The sequence below is a fragment of the Lepus europaeus genome, chromosome 13, assembly GCF_033115175.1.
Source record: "Lepus europaeus isolate LE1 chromosome 13, mLepTim1.pri, whole genome shotgun sequence".
Classification (NCBI taxonomy): Eukaryota; Metazoa; Chordata; class Mammalia; order Lagomorpha; family Leporidae; genus Lepus; species Lepus europaeus.
This window is the reverse complement of record NC_084839.1, coordinates 2,922,893-2,939,710: the sequence shown is the minus strand read 5'-3', so window position 1 is coordinate 2,939,710 and position 16,818 is coordinate 2,922,893.

Below are 16,818 nucleotides of genomic sequence, written 5' to 3'. Positions count from 1 at the left end.
ATACTCCAAGCTGGGGTGAGTGAGTCAAGACCCTAGACCTCCAAATAGATCTGCAATTGCAAGCAGGTGGCCCTAGAAAGGGTGCCAAGAACAAGGCATCCCTCTCCAATCAGGGAAATCCCGAGAGAATTCTGAGTGGCCTAACAGCAGCATTCCTGGGGGTGGGGGCTGCACTTTTGAAGAGAGACCCAAGTGTCACAGTACCGAAGCCACCACTGCTTAGATCCACTGGAGCAGGGAGGAATCCCAAAGAGAAGGGACAGTGGGATGAGCAACAGCTCCTGACACTGCAAATGGCTGGGGGGCTGTACATGACCCTTGTCATACCCTACTTCCATGTCTCAACCCAGGTCTCCATCACCCTCCAGAAGCATCACCTGTAGCATGAGAGACAACTGCTCTGACCTCTGTGGTGCAGCTGCTATGATTGTCCATGCACTAACACTGAGCAACAAAAGAGGGTCCATGGTTCCAGCCATGATCTTCCTTCCAAGGCCTAAACCTCTTAGGATGGCAACTTCTCTTCCTGACATGTATTATCTGGACAGCAGTAACCTAAACGTGACACTTGGGGTATTCCTGCTAGAAGTTCTACCTTTCGAGGACCAAGCCATAAAAATCCAAAGACACCAGACTTGCAGGGACTGGAAACACAAATTACCAAAGGAGGCTACAAGCAATGTTGGGAAGCTCGGATGTTCCTCTTGTTGGCTCTTGTTTCCCAGATCAAGATATGGTACCCCTTGGAATTCCAATACTATACAAAGTTGGTGGATTTAGTGGGTATGGCCCAGGTATATAAAAGTGAGACTTCTGCAATGGTCCAGACTTAGAAAAGTCCTGTGTTTGCGGTTTAGTGCTAATCCATCTCCATCTTGAAATGCTTCAAGTTCCTGAGCAATGGACCCCCGATTTTCACTTGGCTCTGGGATCCACAAATAGCCAGTCCTAGGAACCTGTGTAATGCCACTGTGGAACTGATGCCCCTTCTGTGCCCCCACTCTTTCAGTGAAGTAGTGCCTGCTTATCTTCTAGGCTCTGCTTTGTTCTTGGAGAATTAAGTGCAGACCTGATGGAGTCCAAGACCCACGTCCTGCAGCTTTAAGCTTAGGATTGTTTTCTGCCATTTCCACCACAGTGGAATAACGTTAACTTACTCTCTTGGCTGCTATGGAGCGTGAGTGCTGGGGCAGAGCTTCAGTATCCACCGTTTCACGTTCTTTACTGTGGTAACGCACTACGGCAAGGGACCTGTGGAGCGTGTTCCAGCTATCAGAATTCCCCTGGCATCTACACACCCAGCACGGGGGGACAAGTTAAACTGTGAGCTGCACTGTGAGTTATACTGGGAAGGACTCCACTTATCACTTAGGCTCCTAGGTGCCCACTTCAAGTCTCTGAGTGTCCACTCAAAGTCCACTCCGGGCACCAGATTCTAAATATCAGGTAGTGTTGTCTCCACAGTGGATGGCACTCTAAGTCCATGGCTGTGGATCCTTTAGGAGAGGTTCTGGGAAACCCTTCCATCTACTTGCCATTAAGATGAAACGGGGAGCAGGATCCTGTCTGCTGAAGACCTGGTCTCTCCTTCAGCCCAAATAAGTCAGGCAAAGAGTTAGTAATTTTTCATGGATGCCTTTAAGTCCCTAATTTCCTATCCCTGATTTCTTTTCATTAGATAACTGAAGTGGGTCTCTTCAAGACTGGCCAATGGTTTTGTTCCTAGCAGTGTCATGCTCTATTAACCTTTTTCATAGCTCGTTGCCATTGCTAATCAGGGTTTGCAACCTTCCACTCTGGCCTTCATGATAATTATGGTAGCTACATTTAAGTTGTCTGATGATTAGGGGATACAAACTGACATCTACTGTTCCAAATTCCTGCTGACCCCCAATGCTATCACTGAACCCAACCCACTATCCAAAGGAGGACAGTGGGTGCCCCATTCATTAACACAAAACTCATCACTGAGGTAAATGGTCTATCATCCAGCATCCCCTGTGAAATACAGTCATTTGGTGAGCTTCCCAACCTTGCATAGGAAAGCATGAGTATATCCCAGATGCATCCATTTGTCACTTAGGAGAGAAAATCTGTTTGTTTGCTTAGCACAAAGAACCTGTATAATTCAAATTTGAGTATTATTCTGAGTGCGTTTTTAATATTATTATATACAGGATATAAAGATTAGGATATTCATAACACTAAAAAAAGTCAGGGCAAGTAATTGATGGACACTATTTTGGAAGCCCATCTGCCATATGGGAGTGCCTAGGTTTGAGCCCTGGCTCTACCTCCAATTCCAGTTTCCTGTCAGTGCACACTCTTGGAAGTAGCAGGTATTGGCTGAAGTAGCTGAGTCCCTGCCACACACATGAGATATCTGTTGAATTCCTGGATTCTGGCTTCAGCCTGACCCCACCCCAGCCACTGAGTACTAAACCAGAAGATATGAGTTCTCTCCTTTCTTCTCTCTCTCTCCCGTTTCTTTCTCTCTCTCTCTATGTCAAAAAATAAAATAACTACCTAAATAAAATATTAAAAATACATCAAGAAAATGTATCATTTCTTTCTAGCATAAATGTTTTGCCCATCATCAGACAGCTATGAAGACAGGACATTTTATGTCCCTTGGCTCCCTGTCTGATTTTATTATTTTTTTTTATTTAGTCACACACTCTGTTAACGTCTTATAAATCTCAGCAAATTCCTTTGAAAGAGACAGTGCCCGTTTCTATTGCAGAAATATTTTACAAGGTACACTTGATAACTGTGAAGCTGTTTACAAACTCTCTTTTCATATTACATATCTATTACATCTTAATCACACAAAAACAAAAAAACCATACCAAATAAAACACAAAAATATCCACACAGATGTCATGGTTTTTTGAATGCACACATGTATTCCTGCAAATACGCATTTTATAATTAAAAACAGAATTGTACATATTATTTTAGACATAGTTTTAATTTCTGTGATGAATTCAATCTAGCAACAGCACCATAACCTACTGGCTGGAACAACTGCCATTCAGTGTCCAGGGAGGGTCCACTTCCTGGCTCACAGATGACAGCTTCTCACTGTGTCCTCACGTGGTACCAGGGGCAAAATCGCTGCCTGGGGCTAAGGAAACAGCTCATTTAGGGTGCCTCTGCTGTCATGACTTACCTCCCAAAGCCTCACCTCCTTGGAGCACCACTTTGGGAGTCAGGGTTACAGCCCTGAATCTGTGGGGACACACAGTCAGTCTACAGTAGGGACGGTTCCATGACTGTTTTTAAGTTGTGAAGGTCTTTCTTTCACAACAAAGCTAGTATGTTTTATAAGATGAATTTGATTCAGAGGTGATTATAAAATGTACAGAATTCAGAGGTGAGTGTAAAATGTTACAGTACAAGCACTCTGTTCTTTGATGGATGCTGCACTCTAATTTGCACCTCTGTGTCTTAGCCTGGGAGTGTCCCAACAGGGATATGTCAGCTCAGGAGGAAATGCTCACTCATCTAGAGTGTACATGCTTGTTCACAGGCAGTCTGCCAAGGCATTGCTGTGCAGAGGAGGTCTCTTAGCCCATGGTGCTGTAACAAAAATCCAAGACTGGATAATTTGTACGGAATAGAAATGTATTTCCTATCATTTTGGAGGCCAAGAAGTCCAAGAGAGCACATTGCAGGTGCCCGTTAGCATCAGACGAGGGCTTTCTCACATGGCAGAGGATAGCATGCGACAAGACAGAGCAAGTGGGCTAACTGGGACCTCTCTTCCTCTTCTTAGAGCCATCAAAGCCATTGTAGGCACCCTGCCCTTCGTAATCTCATCTCACCCCAGGCACTTCCCAAGGGGCTCACCTCCAAGTACCATCAACAAATGACTGGGGCCCATGTTTCCAACATGTGAACTTTTGAGGGTCACGTCAAAAAACAGCAAATGAGATATTTAAAATTTAGGAATTTTACAAAAAATGTAACCGCATAACCTAGCAAAGCACCAGTATTAAGAAAATCACTTAATTTTGTAATTATAATGAGTGTGTGGGTGGATATATGAGAATAAAAAGCACATTTTAAGCCATGGAATACTGCTCCAGGCAGAGGAATATGCAGGTCTAACTACACAGGAAATACTGAAATATCCAAGTAGAAAGAGAGTGTGAGATCAGTGCAAAGAGAGTAGTCCATCTAGAAAGATACTTGTGTATGCAACTTTAATATTTCTCTCTTGCTATGACCACTTCAGCCAACTAAGTTTACCATACAATTAAGGTGGTCAACAAAATTCAGGACCTAAGAGATATAGGAGAAAAAAGAAAAACATAAAAAATATGATAGATGATTGGATTATTTAAAATATAAAAATAATGGCAAACTTTCAACTTCAGACAAGATTAGATTGTAGTTTCACATCATGTGCCAAGAAAAACTACAAAATTAATGGTTTGGTGTAAATGTAAAAAAAATTATGAAGGTTTTAGCTAAAATATGGCTTCATATTTAATAATAGTTTTTTTTTTTTAATTCATAACATCAAAGCCCAAAATCATGAAGGAAAAGAGCAGAAAATTCACAAAAACTTTTTTTTTCTTTTTCTTTTTTTGACAGGCAGAGTGGACAGTGAGAGAGAGAGAGAGAGAAAGAAAGGTCTTCCTTTTTGCCGTTGGTTCACCCTCCAATGGCCACTGCGGCTGGCGCACTGTGGCCGGCGCACCGCGCTGATCCGAAGCCAGGAGCCAGGTGCTTATCCTGGTCTCTCATGGGGTGCAGGGCCAAAGCACTTGGGCCATCCTCCACTGCACTCCCTGGCCACAGCAGAGAGCTGGCCTGGAAGAGGGGCAACTTGGACAGAATCCGGCTCCCCGACCGGAACTAGAACTCGGTGTGCCGGCGCCGCTAGGCAGAGGATTAGCCTATTGAGCCGCGGCGCTGGCAAATTCACAATAACTAAAAACTAGTGAGTTGAGACCAGCACTGCGGCTCAATAGGCTAATCCTCTGCCTGCGGCGCTGGCACACTGGATTCTGGTCCTGGTTGGGGCGCCAGATTCTGTCCCAGTTGCCCCTCTTCCAGGCCAGCTCTCTGCTGTGGCCAGGGAGTGCAGTGGAGGATGGCCCAAGTCCTTGGGTTCTGCACCCACATGGGAAACCAGGAGAAGCACCTGGCTCCTGGCTTCGGATCAGCGCGGTGCGCCGGCCACAGCGTGCCGGCTGCAGCAGCCATTGGAGGGTGAACCAACGGCAAAGGAAGACCTTTCTCTCTGTCTCTCTCTCACTGTCCACTCTGCCTGTCAAAAAACAAAACAAAACAAAACAAAACAAAACAAAAAAAAAACAACTAGTGAGTTGAAAGACATTTAAAATGAAAGGGGGAAAATTATTTGAAACACGACAGATGAGTGAGTGTTATTAATACATGGTAGACTCTTACAGATTAGAAAAAAAGATTCATATTTCATTAGTGAAAGGGTCTTAGGACATGGGCAAGTAATTCACACAAAAAAACAAAGTTTAGCTCCTTTTATGAATGAAATGCAGATGAAATCAATGCTGTAGATGTTATCTATCAAACTGATAACTGAATCAAGAACTAGTTCTTACAAGCCCTTTCTCTGGATCTTAGCTACAGTTCAAAGTGTTTCACATTTAGCAGTTACCACCACTCACACAAATGTAAAAATTCATCAAGTTTAGCATTTGGGCACTATACCTTAAGTGAAAATCTGCCTGGTTCGTTAGCAGCCGACCCTACAGTTTGGGAAGTGAATCATGACTGTGGCTTCCATGGTCTTCCCCTGGCTTCCATGGTCTTCCCCTGGCTTCTGTGGTCTTCCCTGGTCCATGGTCTTCCCTGGCTCCCGTGGTCTTCCCTGGCTTCTGTGGTCTTCCCCTGGCTTCCTTGGTCTTCCCCTGGCTCCTGTGGTCTTCCCTGGCTTCTGTGGTCTTCCCCTGGCTTCCGTGGTCTTCCCCTGGCTCCCGTGGTCTTCCCCTGGCTTCCGTGGTCTTGCCCTGGATTCTGTGGTCTTCCCCTGGCTCCTGTGGTCTTCCCCTGGCTTCTGTGGTCTTCCCTGGTCCATGGTCTTCCCCTGGCTTCTGTGGTCTTCCCTGGCTTCCGTGGTCTTCCCTGGCTTCTGTGGTCTTCCCTGGTCCATGGTCTTCCCCTGGCTTCTGTGGTCTTCCCCTGGCTCCCGTGGTCTTCCCCTGGCTCCCATGGTCTTCCCCTGGCTCCCGTGGTCTTCCCCTGGCTTCCATGGTCTTGCCCTGGCTCCCATGGTTTTCCCCTGGCTTCCATGGTTTTCCCATGGCTTCCATGGTCTTCCCCTGGCTTCCGTGGTGTTCCCTGGCTTCCGTGGTCTTCCCCTGGCTTCCGTGGTCTTCCCCTGGCTCCCGTGGTCTTCCCCTGGCTCCCGTGGTCTTGCCCTGGATTCCATGGTCTTCCCCTGGCTCCCGTGGTCTTCCCTGGCTTCCGTGGTCTTCCCCTGGCTTCTGTGGTCTTCCCTGGCTTCCGTGGTCTTCCCCTGGCTTCTGTGGTCTTCCCCTGGCTTCCGTGGTCTTCCCTGGCTTTCGTGGTCTTCCCCTGGCTTTCGTGGTCTTCCCTGGCTTCCGTGGTCTTCCCTGGCTTCCATGGTCTTCCCCTGGCTTCCATGGTCTTCCCCTAGCTTCCGTGGTCTTCCCTGGCTTCCGTGGTCTTGCCCTGGCTTCCATGGTCTTCCCCTGGCTTCCATGGTCTTCCCCTGGCTTCCATGGTCTTCCCCTGGCTTCCTTGGTCTTCCCTGGCTCCTGTGGTCTTCCCCTGGCTTCCATGGTCTTCCCCTGGCTTCCATGGTCTTCCCCTGGCTTCCATGATCTTCCCCTGGCTTCCATGGTCTTCCCCTGGCTCCCGTGGTCTTCCCCTGGCTTCCATGGTCTTCCCCTGGCTTCCATGGTCTTCCCCTGGTTCCCGTGGTCTTCCCCTGGCTTCCATGGTCTTCCCCTGGCTCCCGTGGTCTTCCCCTGGCTCCCGTGGTCTTGCCCTGGATTCTGTGGTCTTCCCCTGGCTTCCATGGTCTTCCCCTGGCTTCCATGGTCTTCCCCTGGCTTCCATGGTCTTCCCCTGGTTCCCGTGGTCTTCCCCTGGCTTCCGTGGTCTCCCCCTGGCTTCCGTAGTCTTCCCTGGCTTCTGTGGTCTTGCCCTGGCTTCCATGGTCTTGCCCTGGCTTCCATGGTCTTCCCCTGGCTTCTGTGGTCTTCCCCTGGCTTCCATGGTCTTCCCCTGGCTTCCGTGGTCTTCCCCTGGCTTCCATGGTCTTCCCCTGGCTTCCGTGGTCTTCCCCTGGCTCACTCAGACTGATGCTTAGGGATGAGATGATGGCAGCATTCGGAACCCTGTTCCCCTTTGACACATGGGCACCATTTTCCTATGGCTACTGACTACTACAGATAGGAAAATTGGTTGTCACAGTCTTCAAAGAAAAAATTTTCTTCTGAATTAATCCCCATCTACCTCCATAATATTTTCATTGCTCATCAAATGTGGTACTTATTTAAAAACTGCCTTGCAGAATATTTGTGTTATTGTGCCTATATCCACTGCTGTGGTGGGGAAGGCAAGAGAAGAGGCTGAGTCTAACTTTCATTTGTATTTCCCTCAGTGCCTATTATAGCATCATTCATGAATCATCATGAAACTGAATAAAATCACTTAATTCTGAAGTGTGTACATAATGGGAAGATTACTAAGAGACAGTAATTGCCAGTCTGCTCTGGAATCCTTTGCCTGGACACAACCTTTTCCAACAAAAATTATGGGCCAATAATGAGACTAGAGGTTATTCCCATATTAACTTTCTCCACGCCATTTATCCCTCAGGCTTCACACAAGGTAGGTTCAAGTCATCCTGACCCCCTCTGCTCGCCCTCCAGGGAATGGCAGCTGCATTCTTGTGAGATTAGAGCCAAGCTCACAGACACAAAATTAAGGTCAGAGGATCAATAAACTGAAACCTTTATACAGTCTATGCTTCCTTTGTTTATCACAGATGGAGAGATGGCGATGCTGATAAAGCAATCAATACACAAGTTTTCAAGCATTGTTCTGTGTACTGAGTGTTACCTTGAGTGCGCAAATAATGCAGAACTCAGAAAAACAACCGAGAGGTCCTGGCAGCCTGGGATGTGTGTTCAGTGTGGAAGGTCGAGATGACATCATGAGGACAAGAGTGGCGAGCAGGTGCTCTCGAGTGGCTCTGCTAGGGAGGGGATTTGCATTAGAATTTCTCAAACCTTTTATGTCATCCATGGAGCAGAGCAGTCAAATATTTTATGGAATGCTTGATATCAGCTGATATCCAGCTGATGGATTATTTGACTGAAATGAGGCATAAAGGAGACTCTTTGTGGCACGGAGACAGACCCTACAATTACTCCACTAGTTTCCAAATTAAAAAATGCACAAAGAGGCAAAAGGCTCATGTGTTTGCTTCTGTCCCATTTGTGTAAGTCATGGAAAGTTAATTCTACTTTGAAAATTGGAGTGCCAAAGACAAATTCTTTGTCAGTTGTTAAAAAATTATAATGTGGATAGTCTTTAGAATCAATATTTTTCTTCAAAAATATGTTTACATTATTTATACACTCCTTTTTCAAAATATGTCACATGCATTATTTCCTCTATTTAAATTTGTCCATGAAGTGACAGAACCATGTTTTCACTTCTCTTTAAGGAATGGGAGATTCAAATATGGAGAAGTTGGTACCACCAGTAGATTTGATATTTTGCAGCCTGGTGTTTCACTGCACTGGTAATTTCACAGCTGCCTTGATGAAGAGCTAGAGCTAAAAGTAAACACAAACCCTTCAAAGGAATGGTGTTCATTAAAATTTAAGTGTAAAAAGGTTGCCAAAAGAGGAATGCTACCGTTTTTAAAAAAAGAAATAATTTCTTTTTTTTTTTTTTTTTTTTGACAGGCAGAGTGGACAGTGAGAGAGAGAGACAGAGAGAAAGGTCTTCCTTTTGCCGGCGCACCGCACTGATCCGATGGCAGGAGCCAGGTGCTTCTCCTGGTCTCCCATGGGGTGCAGGGCTCAAGCACCTGGGCCATCCTCCACTGCACTCCCTGGCCACAGCAGAGAGCTGGCCTGGAAGAGGGGCAACCGGGACAGGATCGGTGCCCTGACCGGGACTAGAACCCGGTGTGCCGGCGCCGCAAGGCGGAGGATTAGCCTAGTGAGCCGTGGAGCTGGCCAAAAAGAAATAATTTCATTATAAGTAATGCGCCAGCCTTGATTCTTTAAGGGGAAGCATGGTCTTAGCCTTGAGGAATGGGCATGAAAGTGAGGGTGAATGATATCAATGTGTTCCCACGAAGGGACAGAGGGTAGGGGATAGAACCTGACAGTGCCTTATAGGAGGCATCGGCTGTGCTACCAAACGGAGGACCGATGAGTTTTGTCCACAATAGCCAGTTTTCTTGTCCTGTAGCAAAATTTAGCATAAAAAAAAATCCTCCCATCTATAATAGACAGAACACTAGGGTCCTCAACGTTGGAAGTAAAAACTTTATGTATGTAATGAGTAAATTGGGGCCGCTGCTGTGGCATAGCGGGTAAAGCTGTCGCCTGCAGTGCCAGCATCCCAACAGGGGCCAGTTCATGTCCCATCTGCTCCACTTCCAATCCAGCTAAATTTATGGTCTGGGAAATCAGTGGAACTTGTACATTCTGAAGAGGGACACTAATGCTTCTCTATTATAGCCTGGGGAAAAAATGGAAGTTCTCAGGCCTCTGCACCCCCATGGGAGACTTGGAGGAAGCCCCAGACTCCTGGCTTTGGATTGGCACAGCTCTGGACATTGTGGCCATTTAGAGAGTAAACCACCAGATGAAAGACTCTCTTTCTCTCTCTCCCTCTCTCCCTCTCTCTCTCTCTCCCTCTCCCTCTACCTCCCCCTCTCCATCTGCCTCTCTATAACTCTGCCTTTCAAATAAATAAATAAATATTTTATAAGGTCAGTAAATTGCATGGTGGCATTCAATAAACCAAAGACTCTTGAAGAAATATTTTCCAGAAATAAATAGTGCTTCTTAGGAATAATAACAATTGAGACTTAGTAAATACAGAGCAAATTTATAAGCAGAAAATGAGAAAAAATATTTTATTCAATGCATTACAACCTTAGACTAGAATTCTACAAAGCAAACAGGATATGAAACACATAAATAGTCATGAGGCAAGTGGGAAACACAGACGCTGAAGGAGACAGGGATGAGATGTCACCCCCCATCCACAGCAACCAAAGGTTGCATTCTTCATTGGCAGAGCTACAGGACACAGAATCAATGATGGCATCTCCCATGGAAGAACACGTGCAGCTTTGCTGACGTGACAATGGCCGAGCGTATGGGATAAATGAAGTCATAGAAACACAAAAGATATTTTAATCTACACAGGATTCTCAGCAGATCCCCACAACTGCCAACCAAATGTGAGCTCTTGCTCACAGTCATTCTGACTTTAGCACAACTTTATACTAAACTCCATTTGATAGCATCATAGGTGTCTGAAACTGGTTTTATGGCAGTTTCTGTGATTTTTGTAAAGTGAGTACTGCCACAGACATTGAATGAGAAGGAAAAAAGTTAATGGGTAGCACCTGATTCAGGGACTGAGAAGGTGTGCAGCGCCCAGTGGCTCACAAATCCACACATGTGTGTGGTCATGTGTGATTGAAAGTATAATAATTGTCTTCCCTTCTATATGAGTTTTTTGAAGTGTACATTAAGTTTTTAGAGTTCTTAGAATCAGCGATTGCCGCTGTGCCTAATAAGGCTTAGAGCAACTGAGACATTCAAGGATCTTTGCACTGAGAAAGTTTGCATCTCTACCCGTATGATGCAGCTGTAACTCCTATTTTACAGATTAGATTCAATGTTTTCTAAACACATTTTATGTCTTAATTTGACATAAAATAAGGCACTCTGAAACATCTTTTTACTGCACCTAAATGGAGGTGATAGTGAGGATTAGCCTCCTAAAGTCTGTTCTAGTCTATCCTGCTGCATTGAAGCTTTGCATTGATGCTTTGCATACCTGTAAGACAAAGAGATGGAGACGGAGGAAGACTGACAGAGAGAGAAAGAAGGAGGAGGTGGTTGTCCACTGGTTCATTCCCCAAATGTCTTCAATGGCCAGGACTAGGCCACATAGAAGGCAGAAACCCAACTACATGAGCCATCACCTGCTACCTCCCAGAGTGCACAGTGGCAGACAGCTGGGGTCAGGAGGCAGGGCTAGGAATCGAACCTGTGCACTCTGAGGAGGGACACTAATGACTTAATTACAACCTTAACCACCATGCCAAACACCTGTCCCAACATTCCTGGATTCTTAATTCTGGATTAGAATCAGAGGCAAATTTTAAAGGTAACATGATTTCTTTTGTTCGTCACACTTTTTTTTTCTCTTAAAAGCTGTTTTATTTTAGAACAAGAGTTTTATGTATACACATAATACTATCTAATAGAAAATACACACTGTAATCTAGGTTAGCATCAATAAACTTGAGTACTAAGTCTAAATTTTATTTACTCTTTTGTTGACATAAGTTTGTTTTCTTTATTTCCATTTGCATAGAATATCTTTTCCTTTCACTTTCAGTCTCTGTCCTTGGTGGTGAAGTTTATTTCTTTTTTTTTTTCACCTTTAAAGAACATTTGTTTTATTTATTAGTTAATTTTTATTTAAGTAATGAGAACAACTCCATGCATTTTGTTTATACAGTTTAAGAACATAGTGATGCCTCCCTCCCTCTCACTCCCGCCCCTTTTCTTCTTTTCTTATTTTGCTTTTAATTTTTAGAATGACATACTTTCAACTTACTTCATAATCACAGGCTTAACCCTCGACTAAATAAAGAATTCAACAAGTACTAGGTAGAAAAACTACTATTCGTCAGGATTATATACAAGGGCTATAAATAATAATCAAATATCGAAATGTCAGTTTCACTCATATATTTTTGTACTCTATAGTAGTTACCACCAATTAGGGAAAACATGATATTTGTCTTTGGGGGACTGGCTTATTTCACTAAGCATTATTGCCTCCAATTGCATCCATTTTGTGGAGAAATGCAGGATCTCATTCTTTATGTCTAAGTAGTACTCCATAGTGTATGCATACCATAATTTCTTTATCTAGTCGTCAGTTGATGGATATCTGGATTGATTCCATATCTTAGCTACTGTGAGATGACTTGCTTTTGCTTGTCACTCCATCTGATTAGTTTAGGTTAGGATATCAACTTTGAGAAAGACTGGAGTGGGACAGAAGCGGCAGCAGGAACACAGTTTTCAAAGTGGGTCCAAGCAGCACACAGGTGGACTTGAGAGCTGGAGACAAACGCTGCCTCCCCTCAACTGGAGCAAGGGGCCGCCCTCAGCATCAGCTCTGGCTGGCCTCAGCAGCCACCTGCAGCTCTCTGTCCAGCAGGCCCTGCGGCCACACAGGGCTCAGTCTGGGTGCCATTACAGACCAGTGATGCAAGTCACAGGGTGGAAGCCAGGGCGTCCTTCTCCACACACTGCACTCCTCCAGCTGTGGACAAGCACCTGTTCGAGGAAACGCAGAACATGATGTTGTAAAAGCATCTTCCCCTTTCTGCCTTTTGAAGGTGATGTAATGAGGCACACTGATTTTCAGAAGTGCAGTAGGTCCAGCAAAGGAAGAGATAAACGAGGTGCTAAGTGACGGGGCCATGCCAGTACACATTTATCCAAGCCTGTGAAACTACATCACTGCAGCCCTGCAGCTCTGCCTGTTGAAGTCCATGGAGGTCCATCCATTGTAACAAATGCCAGTGCAAGGAGGGCTGTGGACCACAGGGGAGGCTGCGAGTGCCTGGGGGTTCCCAGAACTTGGAAATCTCTGTATCACCCATTTAGCATTGATCCAAGCAAAGTATTTTGGAAAAACAAAAAAGGGAAGAAAGCCTGTGGACACCAAGGAGTGGGGAGAATGTGTACTTTGTAGTTTTGCGGCAATTATCCAAGCAACGAGTTGGGTGGAAACAGGTTCACACTAGAATTCCACTGCATGTCATGGCAGCCAGATGCAAAACAGGGCCCAGGCGTCAGGGGATTTCTCTCCTTACTCCTGCTGGTGGGAGTTGGAGTGGGGAGCAGCACAACCTCAGGCCTGGAGAAACCAAGGACACGGCAGTGTCTGAAGCTCTCCGGGAAATTTTAAATTCCAAACTTCGGAGTGTGTGTAAACACACGGGCTGAGTACGGGGCTGTGGCACAATGGCTGTCAGTGGCACAGGAAGCAGGTGGCTGGAAGCCACTCCTCGTAACAGGGCACTGATCAGGCCTCCACTGCTACAGTGGGGTAGAGCAGGTCCGAGAACTCCCGGGACGTGACAGGGACTTCTGCGAGGAGCACGTCCTGAACACGGCTGGCCAAGCTGTCGTGCTCCCTGTGTGTTCGAGCACAGCGAGACTTTTTCCTCCCCTTAGGGGCTGTGAGTAGAGACAGGTGCGCTGTACAGTGATGGCCACAGCCAGCACTCTGGGGTGAGAGTCAGAACCCCTGGCTCAGGTCTTTGGCGTGCACAGCAATCGGCTCGAGGCCCTCATGAGATGCGGATAGTTCCAAGCAACAGACCACATACTGGTGCTATGAACTGGAGAGGCAGAGGCAAGCATTTAACTGAAAATATGGGAACAGGGGCCAGCTTTTAGCCTAGCAGTTAAGACAGCTCCGTTCCTCATAGCAGTACTGAAGTTTGATTCCGCTTCCTTTGAATGTACACCCAGGGAGGCAGCAGTGACGGCTTAAGTACTTGGGTCCCTGCCACCCATATGTGAGACCTGAGTTGAATTCCTAGCTTCTGGCTTCAGTCTGGTCTAATACTGGCCACTGTGGGCAGTGGATTGGATCTCTGTTTCTCTCTCCCTCTCTCTCTCTAACAAATTAAAAATTAAACATATCCCAGAACTCATGTCTTGCATCTATTGTAGATTTAGGAAGACTCTGGGTGATGACAATACACTGTATATAGTTCTAAAAACAAACAAAAACAGAAGAAGGGATTTTGAATGCCATCATCATAAAGAACTAATAAATGTTTGAGGATATGGGTATGCTTATGTGTTTATGTGAATTTGAGCATTGCCTAATGTGCATGTGTGCTAAACCTTGTGTGGTACCAGCAAGTGGTCCCCATGGGCACCCAGGCGCCAGAGATTAATGGGAACACACATGAGAGATGATTCGTGGCTTGGTCATCAAAATGTTGCAGAGCTCTCCTCTGGGTAGTGTAATTTGGGGTGTGTTTTTCCTTTCTTCATATTTTCCTGATTATGTTTACATTTCTCAAAGAACATGTATTAGTTTTGCAAAATATTCAAGTAGTCATACCCAATAACTTCTTCTTATTATAAATATGTATTCTTTTTAGAAATATGAGGAAATGAAGCAAGCTAAGGAAAAATAATAGCAATCACACCAATCCTAACATCCCAAGAGAGCCAACATTAACTTTTTGGTTGTTTATTCATTGCATACTTATTTACATGTTTTTAAACAGAAAGAAGAAAATTATAAGCGTTATCTGATAATGACTTCAATGTTTCATCTTACAATTGATCATAAGCGATTTTTAATGTTGCCGAGTATTCTCCTGAAATGTACTTTTTAATGGCTACACATTGTAAAATGTACATAATTCATTTAACCAACCACCTATTACTGAACAATTAGGAGGAGAGCTGCGTTTTAAAACAGCCATTAGGAGTTAATGACCTAGGCTTGTGTTCTTTCCAAAACAATATAAGCTCATAAACACGCACAGCCTTTGTGTGTGCTGTATGTAAAATGCCTGTCACCCGGAGCACTCAGACAACACACGATGATTACATCTCACCAGGATCAACACAATAACAGACACAGCTTAAACGTGGTCCGCTTACAGCTGGGCAACGTGTAGCATGCTTTCCAGGCTCAACACTCGTCAAAGCACATTAGGTCACCGGAGGATTTCAGTCTCACACTGCAGTGGGTATAAGGTGACGATTCTAGAGTTGGGCAGTGTCTGGACTTCAGAACAAGGAGGCAAGGCCATGCTCCTCTGGAGATGTTTGACAGCTGCAGAAGCTTGCACAGGCTAGTTCATCGTTTCTGAGCCTCAGTTGTCTCATTTCTGAAATGGGGGTGGTGCCATCCACAAGTGACTCCCAAAATATGGCTGTTCTTGCTCCTACTGCTGTCCCTGCAGCTGGTGTCAATTATTGTTTACACGGCCTGGGTAGAGATTTACTGGTGTTATAAATACTCCCTCCACATCAGTAGTCAAACGTTCTACTGCAAAACCGAAGTGAACCTCGCTGTGCATTTGCTAGAAAGTCCATCTGGAGCACTGTTGCAACGGGTCTGGTGAGCTGTAAGTTACGTACATGTTTTTGTTAGTGCATACATTACTCTGTGGAAGGCTAAGCTGAGCGCAGCTCTCTTGCACCTGCCCCAGACATCTAATGTGCAATGAGGGGTAGAATGAGAGTAATAGAACTTGGATTTGGGAGAGGAGAGGATGGGCACAGCCAGCAGCAGTCCCTTGTCCACCTCTGTGAACAAATGCTGCTGAGGAGTAATAGCAAGACTACCTTACTGAGGTCCCGACAGCCTTGGTTCTCATCCACCTATGACGGCCATCTGGGGGCCCTGGGGCTGTCTTCTGAAGGGCACGTCTAAGTCTGGGTTTGAGCAGGACTCCTTCCAAAGAGCTGTGCAGCTTTGTAGTCCAGCCTCTGTTTCACAGGCAGTTAGAGGCCAGCAATGGTTTTATATAGTGTAAGCTTTTCCTCCAAATGTGTGAATTTCTCATTTATTTGTTTTGGGTCAACTTCATAGAGAGGAACACAGCCTTCCCTCCTGCCCCATGGGAACTGTAACTTTAGCTGTCATTTGCTTCCAAACTATCTACCCCTGATTAGATGAAATGGACAGTGATGTCTCTCATGTGAGCTTAGCACAGGTGTGTGCAGCCCAGGGCTAGTGCCCAGCTCACATTCTGCTGGGCCTTAGGATCCTTTATCATTCTGCACTGCCCCTGCTGCAGCTCAGCTTGCTCCCCTGACTGGCAGAGGAGAGGAGACCAAAGAGCAGAGAGATAAGATTATACCATGGACATCATTAATTCCTGCATTTAGAATTATCACCTTAGTGATTTTCCCATAACGGCTATTTTCCCTTCAACTAACTAAAACGTGGTACCAGTGCAAATCTAGAATTGTTTCAGGAACATCCATGAATTAAAAGTAAATGGAATTTACCCAAAGGAAATTAATTTGGCAAATAAAAAAGCCATCTGCACATTAATGTTTATTGCAGCTCAATTCACAATAGCTAAGACCTGGAACCAACCCAAATGCCCATCAACAGTAGACTGGATAAAGAAATTATGGGACATGTACTCCATAGAATATTATACAGCAGTAAGGAACAACGAAACCCAGTCATTCGCAACAAGATGGAGGAATCTGGAAAACATCATGCTGAGTGAATTAAGCCAGTCCCAAAGAGAAAAATATCATTTGTTTTCCCTGATTGGTGACAACTGAGCGCCAAAGGGGAAACCTGTTAAGTGAAATGGACACTATAAGCAACAATGAACTGATCAGCTCCTGTCCTGACTTTAGATGTACAATGTAATACTTTATCCTTTTTAGTATTTGTCGTTGTTGTTGTTGTTCTAGTACTATAGGTTGAACTCAGTAATTAACACACAATTATTCTTAGGTGTTTAAATTTTAACTGAAAAGTGATCCCTGTTAAATCTAAGAGTGGAAA